General features: G+C 31.0%; 1 protein-coding gene across 12 annotated transcripts in view; it reads right to left on the reverse strand.

Annotated features, from left to right (window-relative positions):
- Positions 1–22858, reverse strand: part of LOC124954893 (prolyl 4-hydroxylase subunit alpha-2) — a 183416-nt gene that overhangs the window by 138619 nt on the left and 21939 nt on the right. The gene's annotated exons all lie outside the window — the stretch shown is intronic.

Genomic DNA, 22858 nt, shown 5'->3' on the forward strand with positions numbered 1-22858 from the left:
AAATAAATTGTTAAAATGTTAAATAACATTTTATTCATTAATAAATTTTGCCTCATAATTAGAACAAAAATAGATTTTAATTCTTTTATATTATTCTTCTATAAATTTCGTAAATCTTTGTATGTAATTTTCCACATATTAGAATAATAATAAGTATATATATTATTTTAAATTTCTTTCTTCCTCTCTCTGTCTCTATTATGTTATTTAATAAATTTAATATAGATGATATATATATCATAAAAATTAATTCAAAAAGTTAATTTAATTTACATAAAAAATTTAGAATAAAATACATATTATTGATTAGAAAAATTAGTTAAAAAATTACATTAATTAGATTCTATAAAATTTTTCTTTATGGAAGGAGAGAAATGCATAAAATAAGACAAATAAATCTTTCATATAAATTTGTAGTCTATATATCTTGTTCATCGTTTAAAATATATATTTACTTTTAGATATTATACATATTCAACAATAACAAAAAAATAAGAAAATTTATGAAGTACGATTTAAAGGGCCAAAAGATATTCGAAAAAATTTCCCTTAGATTATTCTGACGGAAAATATCATAAAAAGTTTAATTAATCTATCACACGAGGAGATCTTCGATTAACGAGTCTCAATATATGAACTTTATTTCATTTAAAAATAAAATACTATAGACAAAGACTGGGGCTTCCTGATAAATTAATGAATGGTAAACAGATAAATTGAAAATAACATTTTCCTACTAGATGTAAAAGTATGAAAGATGAATACCAATGATTTATTTACTTTTTAATCGCGAGAAAAGAGAAAAATTCGTGACTAATTAATCCATTCTCTCCAGTTAACGGATTAACAAAACTGCCAAATATTTATCGAACGAACATTATCGATTAATATTTAATGGAACTTCGATCCAATTATACCAACGATTGCTTTATAACGAAAGAAACATAATAAATATAAGATATATAAGTACATATTTATGTATAATATAATATATATCTCTACATACATATATATTCAGTATTTATTACGGTTAAATCAGATAGTACGTAACATGATCGACAATTAAATTGTTGTCATATGATTACGAAAAATAATATAGGCACAAAAGAAGAAAGAAAGAGGAATTCGACATACAATTCATGATGCTAATATTATATTTGATCTAGCGCTACCATTTCATTCTATTAACATGCCACTATAATTTACATCTTTGCATCTCATTGTCCGTTACCTCCTATTTTCACCCTCCAGACTCAACCTCCTCTTCCAAACGATATACCACTTCTACTACTACCACCAATACTCCTACCATTACCACAGCCAATACCATCACCTTCAACCTGTTTTATCATTTACAGCCCGCTCGATTCTAGTACTTGAATTGTAGTATCATGTTCGTTTAATATAGACTACAACTGTACGAGATATTGTGTAAATGAATTGAAAATATAATTAAATCGATTAAAGAGATATTTATCGAATGTGTTACTTAGTATAATTTTCAATATAAAAATGGATAAAGAATTTAATTTTTAAAACGATCCGACCGATTCAGAAATATATTGATTCATATAGGATATATATATTTATATAAAAAAGATAAGGATTTTTATAATTAATACTAAAATCAATGATTATCTTAAAAATTAACAGACATAATTCTTATTTATTTTAATAAATTAAAATTCGTTTAAAATTGTTCTATTATTTTTACGAGTACTATATAGTTAAACATAATAAGGAAACTTTTGTTTCAAAGCCACGTAAATTGCGAATGTTTCGTTAATCAAATAAGAAACTTATTCAATTATTACAAAAATCCAACAAACGAATCATTAGCCCACTTCTCCTTGAATAAATATATTCTATTTATAAAACTGGGCTATTTTTAAATGTTTACGGAAAACTAGAGTAGAGAAACATTAGAACTTTTAATCCGAAAATATTAGTATCGTTTATTCCTAAAAACTCTTAATACGGCTTTAAGTTTCTAAAAACGTTTCTAAAATTCTGAACTGGAGTTTTATTGAATTTTTAATAAAACCATTTCATAAATTCATATTATAATAAAATTATTCTTTCCAACGTTTACGTATTATTATAATAATATAATCTTATATATACACACAATATAACATAATAAAAATAATAAATATAATGACATAATAATATAATAATAAACAAAAAATTATTAGATATATTAAAAAACATCTCTCGAAAAAAAAACTTGTACAATATAATTACAATTTCCGAAAAAATAATTTTCAATTAATATATATATATATATATATATATATATATATATAAACTTGCCAATAATTGTATTGTTTACTGTACTGATATTATTGCCTTTGATTATAACTTTACTAAATTAACGCGTTCCGAATCTAATAAATGCAAAACTCGCTAACGTACTATAATTAAGAATTTAAATACGGAACTACGAACAGTAGGTTGTTCAAGATGCTAACCTAAAAATTATACTAATTGCGTGGCACAAAGCTTGTAATAAAAAATTACGGTCATGCAGGATTGTGTTAAGCGTTGAAAAAAAAAAAAGGAAGATAAAACGAAAGATCCGGCCAATTGTTGCTATGGTTAAAAGAAAAAGAAAGGGGAAGTTTAAATAAGAGGGTAGAGGGAGAGAGAAAGCTTCTAAAGAAATTAAAACAAGAAATTATAAGATCAAACGAATAAAATGAAAGCGAACGGACAACGATCGAAGTCGGGAGAAAAGTCGAATAATGTAACTGTGGCATTATAAAATGACTACAAAGGATTCTGGAGTTTCGTTTTACTCTTTCGTTTTTTTTTTTTTTTGTTTACTTTCATATATCCATTATATTAGACAACAATAATGGCAACAATAACAAGAACAATAATAATCAAAGTCGATATTATAATTGTGGACCAATGATATTAAAATTTTGACATTGTTTCTCTTCGTCGCCTTTCAACAAAACTTTTGCCGACGAAATATTCAAATGGTAATGCTCTTTGAAAACGTTTTTCGAAGAAAATCCATGTTAATATATCGCAAATTCCTACGGGTTCATAAAATTACGGTTAATACTTTGCGTTAATACGTAGTATATCGAGAGGGATTTGGCTTCGTGCTTGATAACGCCTCGAATTAATTTCTTGAATTTTATGAAGATTATTTATTTCGTCTCGAATATATCTGCTTCTATTTTGAAAAAAATGAAAAAAAAATAAAAAAAGAAATGATAGAAATGTATTACCAATGATAAATTAAAGGAATATAATACACGTTTTTTGAGGTTCAAACAGTGAAAAAAGAATTATATAAGTGTGTAATACATCTTCGTAGTAAATTAACTGGTACCTTCTAATTAACAGAGATATAATCACTTTTTTATTCCCTTTCTCTCTCTCCCCCCACTCCACCCATCCATCCACCCATCCATCCATCCATCAATCTATCCATCAATAAATTAACAAGTCCCTGTAATTTCGAATTTGGAAAGAATAGTATGAGATGTAATCATCAGGGGAATAACCGTGGGATTAACAATGATAAAGAACAACAAATATTATATGCTGCTCTATCAAGCTAGATATATCCACCTCTTTTCATTTCTCTTCTACTACTACTTCTACTACTATTACCCGACTCTCCCACCCCTCCGCGTTCGACCATTGACATCAAGAGCTGTACTCCACAGCTTCCACGCTCTCGTGGACCTTTTCTCTCCGTGGAAAACCATCGGCACGTTTATCTCTGTTTGCACACGCATTCCATGGAAAACTGGCACCCAGCCGAATGTGTTTTCCCTCGTTATAACTTATGCAAAATCGATAGTTCATTTCGTGGAAGGCATAAGAATGGCCAGATCTTCCTGTGTGCGTGTGCATGCGCGCGCGCTTTTATAGAAATATATATATATATATATATATATATATATATATGTATGTATGTATATATATCTGTAAATGTAAATCAAAAATGCTTTGAGGAAGCATTGTAAATTACATTGCTCTCCTAATTATTTGAATGTATGTCGGATCAAACGTAATTCAACGTCTAACGTCACCGCGAATATCTTCCACCTGAAGAACGAGCAAACGTTCTAGAGGAGAACCAAGGGATCAATTAATAGCCTGGTACTTCCTTGCCCCTTTATCGTCTATGCTTGATTCTCATCATTTTCATCTTTCTGAAGACTGCATACTCCAGAAAGCAATGGCATAGGCGGATTCTCTCTCTTGAGTCAACTTATAATGCAAATCTTGATTGATTAATCCTTGACTTGGAAAGTTCCTTTTAACGAAATACATTTTAAGGATGAAATTAATAATAACCATAAAGAAATAAAAATTGTTATTTAAATTTAAATAGACATTAATCGTTTCTTCCTATGTACACGTTCATTTCGAGTATTACATAATATACTGTTACATAATAAAAAGATTTTTAATCGAAGACAAAATAAGAATACGAAAAAATTCCAGAATGTGATATGAACTGTCGTTAACTATAATCTTCTACGTCCTCCTCTTAAAAGCTAAAAGAAAAAAAGTCTGACTAAAAACAACGAACAAAATAAAGGGATCTGTCGCGAACAGGGAAAAGGATAGAGGAGAATTAATAAGCGCAGAAGTTCGATAGGCTAACGTGATGGGTAGTGTCGTTGAGATATTCAGAATAGAAACGAATGAGGCTATGGCATCGGGTTACGGCTATTATATAAAAACGAGTGGAATAGCTAAGGGAGGAGAAGGACGAGAAGGAGGAGAAAGAGGAGTAAGAGGAGAAAGTGGAGGAGGAAAACGAGAAGGAAGACGAGGAGAAGACCATTTGACAAATGGCCTTCTCTCTCTCGCTCTCTCTCTCTCTCTCTCTCTTTCTCTCTCTCTCTTTCTATCTGTCTCTTTCTATCTGTCTGTTTGACTGTCTCTGTCTCTGTCTCTCTCTCTCTCTCTCTCTCTCTCTCTCTCACTCACTCACACTCTCTCTCTCTCTCTCTCTCTCTCTCTCTCTCTCTCTCTCTCTCTCTCTCTCTCTCTCTCTCGACTGTTAGTGCACGCTTCATGGACCGAATTCGTGGAGATATAGAGACGACGAGGAGGACACGTACACGTACTCTACCTACACCGTACAGGGCTTTTCAACGAGCTTCTCTTGAAATATGGGACCTGCCGGACAAAGCGACCCTCTCTCTCTTCTCTCCCAAGGGACCTCCTGATAACCCTCGAAAGTGAATATAGTCTGCCGTTCGTTCAAGCAAAACATCGCCTCTAGAGCCTCCAGAAACGGCCAAGAGAATCTTCACTTTGGCTTCCGTTGACCCGATCTCTCCTAGTCTTCGTCCGACTACTCTACTCTTCATGTTCTCTAGGAGTCGAAGAGAGAAAGAGAGAGAGAGAGAGAGAGAGAGAGAGAGAGAGAGAGAGAGAGAGAGAGAGAGAGAGAGAGTTAGACATCCCTTCATCCGCTAGACGACGATAAATTCGATTAGACGTGTCTAGTTAATTTTGGTCACCTTCTATTTGGTTACCTACTAATTGTCTAACTTCTAAGATCGAATATTCCTTCATATCTTTCTCTGTATAAAATTTCACAAAAGATTTACATGATATTCCACTTATCGATGCAATCGTTAAAATTAAATTAATTGAAAATATTAAATTATGATGTGAAATTTCCCTTTTCTTTTATCCCCCTGCCTTTTTCCTCTCTTCCGGTTTTTTCTTTTTTTTTCTCTTTTATTTTGTAAAAGATCTATTTCACTAGGATATTATGTTTCCTTTGTTATATTCACGAAATAAGCTTATTGTTAAATATCTAAACCGCCAACGGATAATACAAACTATTTCAGCATCAAATTTCAAAGAGCAAACTTGGCAATTCGCCGATAACAAACAGTTGATTTTGCTTAGAAACTCATGTGGTAATCGTACTTTATGCATTTCTAGCACTTTACATATAGTTTCGTGTGGCTCATTCGTATCATTGAAACTGCTTTTGTCATCCGTTAAGTCACGAAATCCATTTGCGATTAATATATCTTTCATTAATTTTTTGTCAGCAAATCTAATAACGTTGATAATTTTAAGACTGCCGCACGCAGGAGAAAGATTATTATTGATATATTAAATTATATTATTGATCACATAGTAATTATAAAAATGTATATGTATGTGTGTGTATGAATGTGTATGACAATTGTTATATAAAATTATAAAAGCAAATAAATTATTTTCTTTTTTCTATTGATAAGTGTTAAAAAATTTTTTTTATAGCAATAAAAATGAGCATACATTATAGAGCATCTTGGTTTAATTACAGATACACGTATTCCTTAAGTGAAAGACTATAATTTTTAAAATAATAAAAAAATTTTGTTTTTAATTGTAAAAATAATTTTGATGAACAAAGTCTTATTTCAAAGGTGAAGGTTTAAATAAGGAGTTGGCTTTTCAAAATTATGGAAAAATCTTTTCTCTATTCAAAAATTATTCTGGTAAAAAAAGAATTAACATTTTTAGCATAATTTTTTTCAAAAAAAAAAAAAAACAAAATTTTTATAAAAATTCGAAACAGCTGATCTCTCATTTAAAACATTGATCTTTAAAATGAAACTATTGTCGAATATGGTAAAGTGTAATAAAGTGTAATATGAAATATAATTGAAAGTAGAGTTTATGGTAAGTAAGAGAACAGATTTAATGCTTATTACTCGTAACGATAGACTGACCTACTTGTCGATCGCTTTTTTCTTATAGCCATTGTCATACTCGAAACTTCTCGCGAGGACAATAATGAGATTAAGAAAGAGAATAGAAAGGCTGGATTTGAAGTACAATCAGAGCATGGAAAGGAAAGGAAAGATATTTATTGGTCGGGGACGGGTCAGGATAATTCGTTCAAATGTTTAAACAATCCATTATGTGCCCCTTTTGTTCTGATCATCGTTTCGCACTTAGCCATCTATTTTGTTTATTTATAACACGGTTAGTCACATTATTGAGGCTACGTGCTTGACTAAAAAATGCCTAAACTTGAACAAAGGTGGCAATGTGTTCTTTATCCATACTCTTTATTTGCGAGTATCCAACGATTTCCTAAGGGCAGATATTTTTAATAGTGATATATGGTAAGTACTGTGAAAAACTGAGAGATGCACATATGCATCAATGCACATACACATTTCATACTATGTTCATCAAAATCGAACAAGACATTACGGCTAGATTTATTGCTCGCGTAAATATATTACTGTTGTCAACAATTTTACATGAAAAAATAAGTTTGGTATAATGAAGCCTTTTGAAATCTATAGTGAAACTTATTACTGATTTTCGTATACACGCTTGAGTGGTGTGTGTTATATTTTTAAGAACTATCTGATTGTTTGTCTGTTTATATCCACGTAAACAGTGTTGCATTATGATCATACGAAGAAGCTACAATGATGAGTAAATACTTGATGATTTTGTCGATTTATATATATATATATATATATTACCTTAATAAAAATCAAAAGCGAGTTCGTTTTCACATTATCTACGGACTAAAACTGTCAGAGTTAATTTTTTTATGGTTTAACCTTTAGGACTAATCCACTTTAATTATTACTATTACTAGTATATAATAATAATAATAAATATAATAATAAAGATGATGATGATGATAATAATAATAATAATAATAATAATAATAATAATAATAATAATAATAAACAATATTATATATTAAGTATATATTTCATCTTATATATTTTTTTTATTATTAATAATTACTAATAGTTATTATTAATTATTATATACATATACTTATTGATTAATTATCGATTTTTTGAAACTGTTAATTCCTATGAAATTCTATTATAAAATCGATATAAAGAAAAATGATTCACTAATTAATTATCAATTCTAAAATCGCCCTTTATGAAATAAATAACTATAAACAAATTTTTCGTTTTTGAAAGTAGTAGTCGGCTCATACGCGGACTCACTTTATTACAAGAAATTTGAAAAATCCAAGGTCAACAGAAGTGTCTTAAACCAAAATCTGTTATTCAAACGCGTATGTTTTTAAAAATTTTTTTAAATTTGCCAGATCTTTATCATAACTAGACCGAACCAAGCTAAGCCAAACCAAGCCAAGCTAAACCGAATCGATACAAATATGGAAGATTGAAAAGTCTGAATTCAGGATACTAATACTATTATAATACTCTAAATCTCACTAAGCCGATTGTTAAGTTACGCTCGAGAGTACGGTATAAACCCAACACATAAGCTCATACACTAATCTATAGGCGCGTGGTAGTATAAATCCTTCCTTGTTTGCGCCTCCTATAATACATATCTTATGCATAACTGTAGCTAAAAGCACGATGATATTTTTGTCTTAACAAAAATTTGTCTTAGAACGCCCTTAAATTCATTTCCTCGTAATGACATAGGTACTCATATTTAAATATCCCTACAGTCCATATACGTTCCTGCCTACAAAAAAGACGGAAGGTTTTATACGGGGAAACAAAAAAAAAAAAAAAAGAAAAAAAATTTTTTTTAGATGAACAATAGAAATTTAGGCGATAAATAAAAACTTCAAGTTTACCGTCCTATATGTAAAAGAGAAAAAAAAATACTTAAAGCCGGTTAAGTGTATTGGTTCTTTTTTCGTTTCATTTTATGACTGAAAAACTCGGCTCTCTTGTCTAATATTGTTTCGGAAAAAGGGAGGAAAGGGGAGAGAAGGGAAGTATGTATGAAAAATTGTACCCTTGAACCCAAGAAGACTTTTTCACAAATGATCTCGTGTTTTTATTTTTATTCAGTCGAAAGATGTGTAATCGAGGAATGGAGAGAGAGATAGAGAGAGAGAGAGAGAAAGAGAGAGAGACTATTCGAAACAAGATTTACGATACTCGAGAACGGAAAGTATCGAAAGAGTTGTGGAAGAACAGGAAATTTTCAGGCTTTTCATCTATGTCCAAGAAATCATCATTGTCGCTCATCAACTCCTTTTCATAGATCTCTACTTTCTCGATTTCTTTTCTTGATTTCTTTCTTTATTTTCCTTCTCTTCTTCCGTTTTGTTCATAACCTCGTCCAATTCATTTTTTAAATCACTTAGACGCCACGAAATAGAACAATTTTCTACTTAAATTATTCAATGGTATCGAAGAAACCCGACATTTCCTTCGATTTCTTGTTTCGATTAAATATTCAAAACGGAGTTGAGAGATCAGAAATCTAAATTTTACAATCCATCTCTCATCTCACTCGAACCGGCAAGAGGAAAAGTGGAAGTAGAAGTAGAAGTAGAAGTAGAAGTAGAAGTAGAAGTAGAAGTAGAAGTAAAGGATTAATTATTTAACGGTTCGTTAAGGATCCACGGTGATTTTAATTTCTCGTTTGAAACTTGTAAGTAAGTAAGTAAGTAAGTACTTACTTGGATACAAAAATTTTTCGTTTTATTCGATCAGCGCGAATTTATTTAGTCAGCTATTTCTTTTATTATTCAAAGAGAAATTATTCCGTTACAGAGTGATAAAAAATTTTAGAAGGAAGCGATAAGGAAAATGAAAGAAAAAAAAATATATAAAATCATGTATTCACGTATGAATGTTGGATTACGTAAATAAATCAAAAGGTAAAATAAAAATACTCTAAGGTTTTTCTCGAGGGACTTGGTACTTTTTTTTTCTTTTTCTTTTTCTTTCTTTTTTTTTTTTTCTCGAGACGAACTAGGGTTAATTTTTAAAGCACTAGGTACCTACGAACGAACGGAAGAGGGTAGAGCAGAAGTTGCCGCATCGCCGAGCTGGATGTTACGGCCGCGATTATCGATCGTTCGATGTACTGTCTATACACTTTCGATTGAAAACGACGACGACAACGACGATGTTCACGTTAACCGAGGCACGTAATTCCCAGCGAACATAATAAGCGGATATCGATTCGACGAGCCATTTTAAAAAAATCGTTTATCTTACGAAGGCATTGAACGAATATTTGTCAAACAGAAACATTGTATTATTTCAATCGGTTATATCATATCGTATTGTATTGTATCGTATCATTCATGATACATTCGAATAATAATATTTTCATATCTCTCAAATTAATTTTAATATTATTTATTTTATTATTTGTATAAAATATTTTGCAAATCATTCTACGTTATAGATAAAACGAATTAGGTAAAATTTTTTTTTTACAATTCTCTTGCGATTTCGTAAACTTATGTATATTTAAATTGTCTCTCTTTTTTTTTCTTTTTTTTTTTTTAATAAAAATAAGTAAAAGAAGAACGATGATTAAAAGTGATGAAAATCTAATAGGATCTAAGTTCTTTAATGTGATCCAGTAATTTCTAATGGAAAATCAAAGCAGTTCAGTAGAACTGTATTCGAAGTCTCACGTCTAAGGATAAGTGAAATTCCGTATATTGCATTATTCCGGTCGAGCTTTGAAAAATCGTTCGACGAGGTATTCTGTTCTTGAACATATCCGCCCACTTCTTCGTCACTGCTTTTACCCCTTTTCTCTACTTGGTTGGATACTATCCCGCGCCTTACCCCTTGGACCCTCCTTGTCGAGGGTTAATTTTTAAAGGCCAAGACGAGGCAAGAGTAGAAGCGAATAGAATGAAGGAAAGGGAAAGAGAAAGAGAAAGAAAGAAAGAGAGAAAGAGACAGAGACGAAGCGATTCTCTCGTTCCCTCGGGCTCGATTTCATGCTGGGATTATCGATTGTTCGTGATCGAGCGTTCGTTGAATCGAGAAACGAACGAGACTAGCTCGAACATCGAATGAAAGGCGTAATACGACGTGCACACCCTGTAGAATATACGTGCAACTTAAATCGCACCACTCTATGAGAAAAAGAAAGAGAGAGAGAGAGAGAGAGAGAGAGAGAGAGAGAGAGAGAGAGAGAGAGAGAGAGAGAGAGAGAGAGAGAGAGAAAGAGACTTTATTTACTCTTAGAGATCCTGAATTTCTCCGGAGATTCCTCGAATTATATCGAATGTATCGAGTTTGCAAGAAAGAGAGAAAATGAGAAGCAGAAAAGAGAAACGTGCGATATTGGTAGCCGTGAGATGGATGTACCTGGGAAAGGCAATCTTGGAGAAAGCAGGACAATATATGGAGTTGGAATTCTTTCTAAATGCGTGAAGGAAGAAGTCCTTTCGAATGTCCTTTGTCTTGAGGAATACTGGTATATTTATTTTCGGAATGAAATATTTTTTTAGCGCATATTTTCCATATATACCAGAAATAAAATGGAAAATATTCATTTATTGTTAACGTTAGTTTTTTTTTTTTTTAATTTATTTTATATAAAAATAAAAATAAAAATAAAATAAATATTGATTTATACATTTTAATGAATGAGGATACAAAAAAACTCGTCTTTGAAAAGAGAGAGAAAGAGAAAGAGAGAGAGAGAGATAGAGAGAGACTATGGTTTTAAATATTAACTTTCCAGACGAAGATATATGTTTAACTGATAAAATTTAAACAAAAAAGAAATGATATAAAATGAAATGGATATAAAATGAACAGCTGAAAAATATTAAGCAAAATTTTTCAAAAATATTAAATGATTTTAAACAAAAATGAATGTGGAGCAAGCTTTCCAAATGTTGTTATATACTTAAAATTAACATTGTCATTAAATATTAAATTTTAATTGGATAATTTGTTTCTATAATTTCGTTTAATTTAATTAAACCTTATTGTAAAATACGTTTAATTCTGGTATTAATTCTTAATTACATTTCAAGTTGTTATTAAATCCAATGTAAAGTTATTGCGTTATTAAGTTATTAAATTTAAAGTGAATTTATTATATTCGTTTAAAAAGAAAGAAAGAAAGAAATATGTATATATATATATATATGAATTTAAACGGCTCTTTTTATTTTAATATTTCCAGTAATTTTTTCATCAAATATATTTAACTTCACTATTTTTTTTATTTTAAACAACAAATGATTACAAGCACGATAATAAAGAGCGATATTTTTTAAATTCGAACATATTTAAATAGCAGATCCTTGCGGTATTAAGTTATATAAACTGTTGGAAATTAGTATTAGTGTTCAAATAAATGTCCCGAGAAATTGCCAGACATGTATATGTCAAACAACAAACCGAGAAATGTGTAATAACGACAAAATGATAGAACACTCTTGAATTTTTTCTATTTCTATAAAAACATAATGTGTAGAGAGATTTTGTATATTGACTCATAAACAATGCCCCTTTCTCACTAATATATGTGAACACAGCTTTTGTTTATATTTTTTCAAGGGGCTTCGTATGAAAAACGAATGCGACAAAAGGATTGTAACAGTAATATAAGAGTTAGTTATCAATGTGTCTCTTGAAGTATTAAGTTGCATTATTATTTAAATTATTATCCTTCAATAGTAAAAAGAGTGTGTTAGCATTTTTGAAATTCGAAATTACAAAATATCAGTTTACAGTTTCGTAAATGGGTCGTAGTATTCAATTGATTGGAACTTAGTAGAAAATAATTTCGAAGTTCAGACAAAGAGGAGCAGATTTTACTGAAATTTCAAAAGTATTAAAAAGAAGTCGAAACGTAAATTAAAAATCACTTAAAGGCTGCCAAAAATTATAGTGAAAAGAAGAGTGAAGATCGACCTCATGCTGTGAGTAATTTCGATGTACGAAAGATATTACGAATTTCATCGAATTCTAGTATGACTCACGTGAAATAGAATAGCAGCTAATGTGAGAATCCTACAGCGTATTATATAACAGTGTGAACATATTTAAAGCAAGAAACTTAAAGAAGAAAAAAACCGCCATTAACGAAGAAACACATCAAGCACCGATTAAAATTTGGACAGAGGAAAAGCTAAAGGAAAGTTTTGTTTATGAATAAGAAAAGATTTACGCTTGATGGTTCAGACGGTTAGTCATGTTATTTTCACGATTTTAAAAAACCGATTTTTCAAATCAAACACCAAATGAAAGAAGGAGGAATTAGATACAAAGATAAAACTATAAATATATAACTATAAGATAAAACTATCTGGTTTATTGATATTAAATTGAAGATTGATTGATGTATGATATTAATCGATGAGAAAACAATGAATGCAAAAAAAATTTCTGGACAGGAATTCATATTTCAACAAAATAATGTATCAGTGCATATTGTCAAAGCTGTAAAAAATTATTTTCTACGCAATAACATTCACGTTTTGTCTTGGCCAAATTTGCTCCCCAAATTTGATATATCATCGAAAATGTATAAGGGGTACTAGATTGTAACATCTGGAAAAATTATAGACAATAATTCAATTATTTGTATAAATTCAATTATTTATTGTGGAATTGAAGATAGCGATTAATGAAGTTTGGGATGCGATTTCACGTAAAAATATGAAAACATTATATATATTACTATCTAAGAAGATGTTAAAAGTTACAAAAAGAAAAGAACATTATTGAATCAAATAAAAATTCTAGTTCCTTCACACCTATATCCTATGATTTTATCGCACACATTTATAACTAAACAAGTATAATTCCTGAAAAAAATGATATAAATTGTCTCAATTCTTCCATATTCCGTTGCTAAAGAATGGACGCTGTTTATACAGTCACAGATAAACCCTTCCCACATTTGATTACTTTTTGATAATGACAAAAAGAAATTCAGAAGTATCGTATCATTTTATCGCAGAGTGTAACTAATGATAATAAACTATATATTCTGAACGTATTTCTTACTTTAATCTACTTCAAAAGTACTAACCATAGTGGAGATTTCACTGAACTAACATGACTATATGAATGATGGATCGCAAACGAGGATCACATTAAACGCATCAACTTCGAAGGGACGAAAACGATAGTTCCATCTTCGAGGAGCCAAACAAGTTGAGTGATTAAGAAGCGACAGCAGGAAGGTTATTATCGGAGTAAGGATGGAATAGAGTTCACGGATTCAGTTTAGCATAAGAGTTCGTAATCCTAATGCCTCCTTCTGGCCAAAGGTTCTCTGCTATCTATATCTCTTCCTCTCTTGAGATAATCCTAGGACAGTATAGAATTCAGGTTCCAAATACTCTCGTCACACAACTAGTATCCTCTTGGTCAAGTCACAGGAAATTCTAGGACGCGCCTTGAGGGAGCTAAAGAACCACTCAAGCTTCGTAAATCCATCCTCGAACCTGATCCTGATACCAAGAACCTAGCAGCATACCGAGTATTCGCACTAGCACTGACGCCATCGGTTTACAGATTTCTTCGAGCGTATAGATAAACAGAGAGCGAGAGAGAGAAAAAGAGAGAGAGAGAGAGAGAGAGAGAAAGGGAGAGAGCTTCCATCTCACTATCAATGATTATCGAAATGTCACAACTTTTCTGATCATCAAATGATCCAATGATTACTTTGACAAAAATCAATAACAGTCTTATTTCATACGAGAAAAAAAATCTATTGGATGATTCATTTTTGAAAAAAGAAAAAAGAAAAGAAAAATAACTGAAACGATGTAGGTTATTTACGATCTCCATCGTTACTAATTGAAACTGTAATATCTGTTCATTCGCAAGAATAGAATTTATCAATGCCTGAGATAGATGACAATCTTAAATAAAAAAAAATGTTTAGAACGAGGCTGCCATTAATTTTCTTTTTTCTTTTCCTTTTTTGTCCTTTCTTTCTCTTACAATGCAATCATAAGAAAACGTTGTTGTTGAAAAATTTACGAAAAAAATGTTGAGCAATAAAGACTAACAAATAGCTGAACAAGCATTACTTCTGTTACGTAAAACAAGAGGGAAAACAATTCTTTTTCCGTGTGAAAAAAAAAAAGAAATAGAAATATTAAGGTTATGTCGGCGCTTATCTGGTAACAACGTTACATCTCTCTTTCCCTTTCCCTTTCCCTTTCTCTCTCTCTCTCTCTCTCTCTCTCTCTCTCTCTCTCTCTCTCTCTCTCTCTCTCTGTTTGTCTCTCTGTCGTCTCTCTGTCTGTCTGTCTGTCTGTCTGTCTGTCTCTCTCTCTCTCTCTCTCTCTCCTCTCTCTCTCAACGAGACGAGAAATTTATGCAGTATATAATTCCGGATAAGACGATCCTCCGACAAGGAAACACGGCGGTTGGTTATTCTTTCGTCTTGGCATAGAGCATCCCCCGTGAGGCTCCATCGTAGAGAACAGTGCCGCGTAAATGAGCTTACGTCGTATTTTGTCGTCCGACATGCTGCGAATAAAGTTCAAGAAGAACGAACGGCTTGTTCGAGATTTACTAAATGCGGGGTTTGAGAGGAGGGAGAAGAGAGGATAAGAAAGAGAAAGAAAGAGAAAACGAATATTTATTACATCAGTGTTGCGTCTTGAGAATACAAATAAAAATATGTTGATCCAAGTAATATCCTCTCTCTCTCTCTCTCTCTCTCTCTCTCTCTTGTCTGTAAAACTTAATTATATTTTTATTATATTTTCAAATTAAACAATAATTTTTTTCTTCTTTTTACAACTCGTCTCCGTATAAAGTAGATTTTAATCGAAAGTGAGTTTTAATATGACGGAAAAAAAAAAAAAAAAGAAAAAGATGAAAGCCTATAAGTACCTATTTTGTATTCTTTGAATTAAAAATGTTCAAGTTCTTTCTCAGAAAACAAAAGAGAAAACAAAAAGAAAACAAAAAAGAAAAAAGAAAGAAAGCAAATACAAAAAGTTTTATTTTGAAAAGACAGAAAGGAAGAATTGCATGAAGGGAGAAAATACGAAAGAACGTATAAATCATTTCGCGAAGAGAAAATGGAGGAAAAGCACAGTGAGACACCGTCAACAATACATGCGGATTAGTAGCACGTCGCAAGAAAGCCCGTTTGCGGGTTTCCCCCGCATCATCGTACTCGTCGGAGTTACCCCAGTAGAAATTTCAATGCTTCAAGGGGGTGACGAATTTCCCGTAATTTCGTGGTCGAGAAATGTACAGGGAGCAGGAAATATAGCGTTTCTGGGCTATATAACCGAAGTACTCCTCGCCGAGATTTCGTCGAAATAGCGATTTTATATAGGTGAAATCTTCTTCGTTCCCATTTTCCTATATATACAAAGGTATCTTTGATAAATCAGTGAGAGTTCCTTGAAATTAACGGAGGAAACAAAGAAACTAAAAAGTGAAAGAAAAAGCTCTTACAAGATATTCTAAATATCCTAGAGATCTTATGATAAAAAGCCTGTAGAAAATAATCAAATCAAAAGAAGGATTAATTAGAAAAGATAAAAAGAAAAAGAAAAGAAAAAGATAATATATAACAAGAAGAAACATCTCAATTACAAAAATTCTAATAAAAAGAGAACGGGAATAATAAAAGATAAAGATAAAAGAGAATAAAGGAAGTATGATAAGGACGAAGAAATAAAAGAATGAGATATAGACGGAAAAAGGCATAAAAATGGTACACAAAGAGAGATATCTTTTCTGACTGTGAAAAAGAGCTCGTAGAGCTGTAGTCAGTAATTTCTAAATTACAACTCGCCCGAAATAAACCATCCTCTTCTTTACCCTTTGATAGATGATACAACCGAGGAATACAGTAACAAATCGAAAGTAAAAAAAAAAAAAAAGAAAAAAAAAGAAAAAGAAAAAGAAAAAGTCAAAGAGGGAAGGCATTTAAAAAAAGGGAAAGAAGAAAAATATGCAATATTTCGCTTACGATTTAACTCGAGATTGTAAAGGAAGATGAACGGAGTTGCGAATTCGTAAAATGTACTCGTCCATCCCGTTAAAATGTCTCGAAATTTGATTTTAATAATTCAAAGGAGAACAGAGAGAGTAAAGATCGAAAAGGCAAATGGACGTCATAAGGGGACTTTCCTTCCTGTGGAGTTCAACAATTCCTTCTACGATCGTAATATCAAAAGGATTTTTATTGCGACGATTTTATAACACATTCTTCCATCCTTTTTCTATCTTACGAACAGAACTCGTTTAATGTTTTGTCTCTTTCTTCCTACGCACACTAACACACATACACACACACACACACACACACACATCTTCATCTCCGTAAGTACGTACGTAGGTTTATCGTTCAAGGAAGAGTACGTCGGATAATTTAAAGTAGAACGCTTGCTAAACACGAGAGAGAGAGAGAGAGAGAGAGAGAGAGAGAGAGAGAGAGAGAGAGAGAGAAACGAGTTTATCTTCGAGCCAATGGACTCCTCTTTCCTTTATGTATGGTTTCTATCTCGTATCCATTTCTATTCCTTTTCACGAGAAAATCGGCTCGACTACAAATATCCTCCGATTTCATGAAGACTTTTCTTAACAATGATCTCACTAAAGCCATTATTAATTGTGACAACATAAGAGATTTATCTACAGTTGATCTTTTCATATATATATATAAGTATATATATATAAGTTTGAATGTGTATGTGTGTGTGTGTAAATTTGTGAATTTACAGTAAGACACTACGTACATGAAATTTCATTTTTCAAATAGGGATGATATATATTTTTTTTTAATTTTATTTTTTATCTCTTTTTTTTCTAGAGAGAGAGAGAGAGAGAGAGAGAGAGAGAGAGAGAGAGAGAGAGAAAGAGAAAAAGTAGCAAACCATTTTTTCTGAAATAACCTCGAAGATGTCTGTACTTCTGTAACAAAGGAAAAGATCAAAGGCACGCTGATAGGATGAGTCAGTATGTGCGACGACACTGATGTGGCAATAACGAGAGAAAGTATAGCATTGTATTACAACGAATCTCTCTCTCGTTACGCAGTTACTTTTGGTTGGCTTTAAGTTCAAGGATCTACATTCCTATAGTATATACAAAACCATTGACAAACACAGACGTTAGGTAAATAAAATGCAACAAGCTTTTAAAACCCGAACGAAGTACACATATGACGTTTTATTTGGATTTGCTACATTAAAGTCTAATGTACAATATAATGTAAATACATTTAAGTATAATAGTTAAAAATGTGTATAATATAAAGAAAAAAGAAAACTTAGGATTAAATAAATTAACAAATCAGAGAATTTAAATGAAATACTCTGCAAATTGTGTCATTTAAAACATATTATATGCAAGAGAATTCATATTTTAACGTTTCTTATTATAATATCAATGTAAATATATTTTTGTTAAATTATTAAAAATTAAAAACATTTTTACTTTATTCAAAGATTTTATTAGATTTCTTTATTCTAATTTACTTTTATTTTATACGAAAAAAGTTTCACGGTAGTTGACAATCAGAATTCAACCCTCGAGCATACGACATTGTTGTAAATTTAGTCTGTGGACTGTAAATCGTTGTCCGATTCAAGGGTTTTAGATAAAAGAGATCTCCGAGATCTCACTGGAATTTCAGGATCCAAAATGTACGGCTGTTCAACGAGCAACGTTGTCGACGTAAATACTTTTAGAAGAGAAATAAAGCAAATTTGTACGGTTATATATAGTATATAGAATATACGTACATACACTGAAGAACATATATATTATATACAAGAATATATATATAATGATATGTAGAAAATAACAAGAGAAAAGAAAATAATTAAAAAGTAATAATAAAAAATAAAGTAATATATAATAAAATATGAAAAATATACAAACGTGATGTATGATTTATATTGTATATCGTATATCGTATATTTTAAAATAAAAACTGTATTTTTAATATTCTCTTCGATTCATATGGAAAAAAAATTTGTTATAATACTCGTCATCATCTCAACATTCGCTAAAATACAGATACAAAAAAATTACAATTTCATCTATATAAAAAACAAGAAAATAAAGGTGACCTAGAAAACATTACCAAAAAAAAGAAACAATAAAGTTGTCAAGAAATTTATAACAATCATCAGGTTTTCCTTGAACCGTGTTATACCAAAAAAAAGAAATGTTCAATCGAGACACTAACGACAGAATAATCAAAACTTGTTATATTTCGTGGTTCACATGGTATATAAATAAATAAATATATATGTATATATATAAATATATATATATATATATATATATATATATATATATTATATATATATACATTTTTATATAGTAAATATACGTATTTTTACACACACACACAAACACGTAGACAAGGTGTATCGTGCGTACATTGGAGAGATCTTCGGAGCCGCAGATGGGATTCTTCGTACATTTTTACACGAAGATGACACCACTGCTAGTACCGTATGTACATTCGTTTCTCGGCCAACCTAGCATTTCTTATTACTTCGTAGGAAACCAGCGAAATATTGGAAAACTTCTCGACAAAATTCTTTCCTTTTCTCTTTCTCTCTTTCTCTCTTTCTATCTTTATCTCTCTCTCTTTCTCTGTCTCTGTCTCTGTGTCTCTCTCTATCTCTATCTTTCTGTCTCTGTGTCTCTCTCTATCTCTATCTCTATCTCTCTCTCTCTCTCTCTCTCTCTCTCTCTCTCTCTCTCTCTCTCTCTCTCTCTCTCTCTCTCTCTCTCTCTCTCTCTCTCTCTCTCTCTCTCTCTCTCTCTTTCTTGTATATCTTCTTTTCCATAAAAATGAAAACGAACAAGTTGGTATTACTATAGTTTGAAAATATTTTGACGATTTTTACATATAAAGAACAAATATTGTATCTTATTGTTTCCTTTTTTTCTATTTTTTCTTTTTTCAGGAATTTTCCTTAACGATAAATAAAGAGAGGAAGTTACGAGAGAGGAACTTATCGTAAAATCGAACGTTAGTATAACTGAGAGTTATTTAAAAGAAAAAAAAATATTTCTACTATCTTAATGTAAGTTGTATTAAATATACGATGAAAGATTCTTATTCTGTACGTATTCGGTGAACGAAATTTATTATAAAATTAAATAGTACGACGATTATTATATCATTTATTCAATTTATCGTTTATTAACGCGGCGAATTTTTACTTTAAAAGAGTTTCTAATGATAGTTGAAAAAAGAGAAAATTTCTCTCTCTCTCTCTCTCTCTCTCTCTCTCTCTCTCTCTCACTCTCACTCTCACTATTCTGACAGATTTGTAAGCTTCATAAATATATTCTCCTAACCTTTCTTTGCGTATTTCATTTTCAAAAGGATAAATTCTTATGAGAAATTTTCAAAGATTTTTAAATAACAAAAATATCACGATAACTAGATCATCTTATATTGAAAATATTCACAATGGTAATTAATATTTCTTAAAGAACTTAATGATTACAGAATTGATAATAAAATAAAATTTAATAAGTCAAATGAAAAATTAATCGAAATGTTATTAGTCTTTTTGTTTCTTTGTTTTTTTTTTTTTTTTTTTCCCCAAGGACGGATTACAGAAGTAACAGAATCGTGGCAAAAAAGAATGGGGGCGTGCAATCGATGACACTATTGACAAAAACAAAAGTTCTAGACATACATACACATGGCAATACGACAAAGGCTCGTTGCGCTTTGACCGGAAGTAACTCTGACAGGGAAACAAAAGGTGAATGGCTCGTAAAAAAAAAAAAAAGCGAGGATGGATAGTACGACTCTGTCGTCGACGAATTAAAAGAAAACAAAAAAAAAAAAAAGAAGAAAGAAAAAAGTATAAAAAAGGAGAGATGATCGAAAGAGAGAAAAAGAGAAAAATATTTGGATAACCAAAGGTCTGAAGGCAACGAATCGAAAAATCTAATCAAACGCAAATTGAAATGAACGCAAATTCTTCCTTTGATTCTAACTTAATTGAATAAAATTCGCTGAGGTATAAAACAAGTAAATATGTATATATATTACATCATTGATAAAGAATATGAACAATACGTTCGATACGATGAAATTAATTCAATTGTTAATGCAAATTGTTGAAAGTCGAATAGCAAAAATATCGATTTAACTTGACATAAGTCGATTATAAGTATTAATCGAGTCAAATTGTAAATATTCTTTTGAATTTGATTAATAATTAAAGAACAAAGATTAATTTAAAAAATTACAATAATAAAAAATAATAAAATTTCATCTAAGAATAATAATAATATCATTTTCATTGGCATTTTTTTATCTTATGTATTTTCTATAGAAAATGGTAGAAATCGATGGAAATTGAAAAAGAAAAGGTCTATTTACTTCTCCAACAGATAAGAGATGATAGCACAAAGAGAACTTCTTGCCTTAAGCAAAGGTAATTTTAACGGGGAAACAGAAGACGAGTATAACGAAGAATATTTCAATACACCCTTGACATATATTCATACATTCGTGAAAGTAAGAGAATGTTTAATAGGAAGAAAGAAAAAAAGAAAAGAAAAAAAAAGAAATAAATGATACGCGAAATAATGCGACGACTATCGCGTTTTTCTTGGGATACAATTCGTCAAGAAAATATTCAAGCGATGTTTTAATGCCAAAACCTTTGACGCGTTCCTCTCACAAAAAAAAAAAAGAATTGAAAGCAAACATGGCTCTGACTGTACCATTCAATTCTGCAATAAATTTCATTCGATGAACTTCGCCGATGAAAATCTCTCGTCTCGCTCATCTTGGTAATGCATCGATATGCCAATATCGATAATCAATATCGCATTTTCACGATATTGTATCTACTTGTAATGTTAAAACAATTTCAAAAGTTCACTTTGATACAAAGAATTTTCTCGTCGTTAAAAAATAAATACAGAAAATAAAAATCGAATAAGAAATGTCAAAATATTCGATACAAATATTTGTAATTTATAAATATATACAGGCTTCTTTCAAAATTAGTATCAAACAAATAATTATCGATTTAATTGGTCGTCGCAATATTAATGAATCGAAGCTTCATTTAATTTTTTATTCTTTTCTCTTTTTTTCTTATGGAACGAGGTAGGTATGGTACATGTTTTTCTTTTTTCCATATAAGAATGGCAATTTATTTCTAAAGAAAAAAAAATATATATTTAGAGAGGATATAGAATACAGCTCAAATCACCTCTTGTAAACATATATAGAATGACCACGTTTAAACGCACCGATATCTCTATTAACGAATAGCGAGTGAGGGGCTCGAGAGCGCGAAGGTAACCTCTCGAAAGCTGTTGGGTGCTGTTAGTGATGCCGGGCCATCGACGTCCCCCGGGCTCTTGCAGCAGAAATCCCTCTTGATTTAGGTGCTTACGGAATGCGTTAAATCTGATTTTAGTGCTGCCGCTGGTTATTAACAACGATCTGCCAAGGCCATTTTTCACACGTAATTCCTATACGGCGAAGTCCAATCGAAAGCAGCCCCTCTTCCACCCTTTCTCCTCTCAACCTCCATCTTTATTAAAACCATCTTCAAACGATATTAGTCCCGGTCTATTTTCTCTCTTTCCTTTCGTATTTTTCGATTGATGATACGAACAAAAAAATTGAAAAAAGACGAAATAATATGAAAATAATAAAATACGAATATATATATATATATATATATATACGAAAAATAATATATATACGATACGAAAATAATAAAAAAGAACAAAACAAATATACAAAAGTTTTTGATTTTTGTTCATACAAAAGGATTAGTTATGCTTCGATCCTGAAAATTCATGAAAACAAAAGATACCTGAGTTCAAAAGAGTGGGTATGAGAGAAAAACTGAAAGAGAGAGAGAGAGAGAGAGAGAGAGAGAGAGAGAGAGAAGAGATAAAATCGAAAGAAAGGATGATATTTCGATATTTCAGGCTACGTTCGAGTCAGCAGCAGTGGTCCGTGGTCGTTCTATGTTCGGAACAATGCGACCGACCATTTGCATTTTGCCGCGAAACTGGAGATGAAAGAGAACCAAGAGGCGAATACCTCTCCCATCACGACATGCCCACCATTGCTGTCTTTCTCTCTGTCTCTTTTTATCTTTCTCTCTCTCTCTCTCTCT

The sequence above is a fragment of the Vespa velutina genome, chromosome 1 (genome assembly GCF_912470025.1).
Source record: "Vespa velutina chromosome 1, iVesVel2.1, whole genome shotgun sequence".
Taxonomy (NCBI): domain Eukaryota; kingdom Metazoa; phylum Arthropoda; class Insecta; order Hymenoptera; family Vespidae; genus Vespa; species Vespa velutina.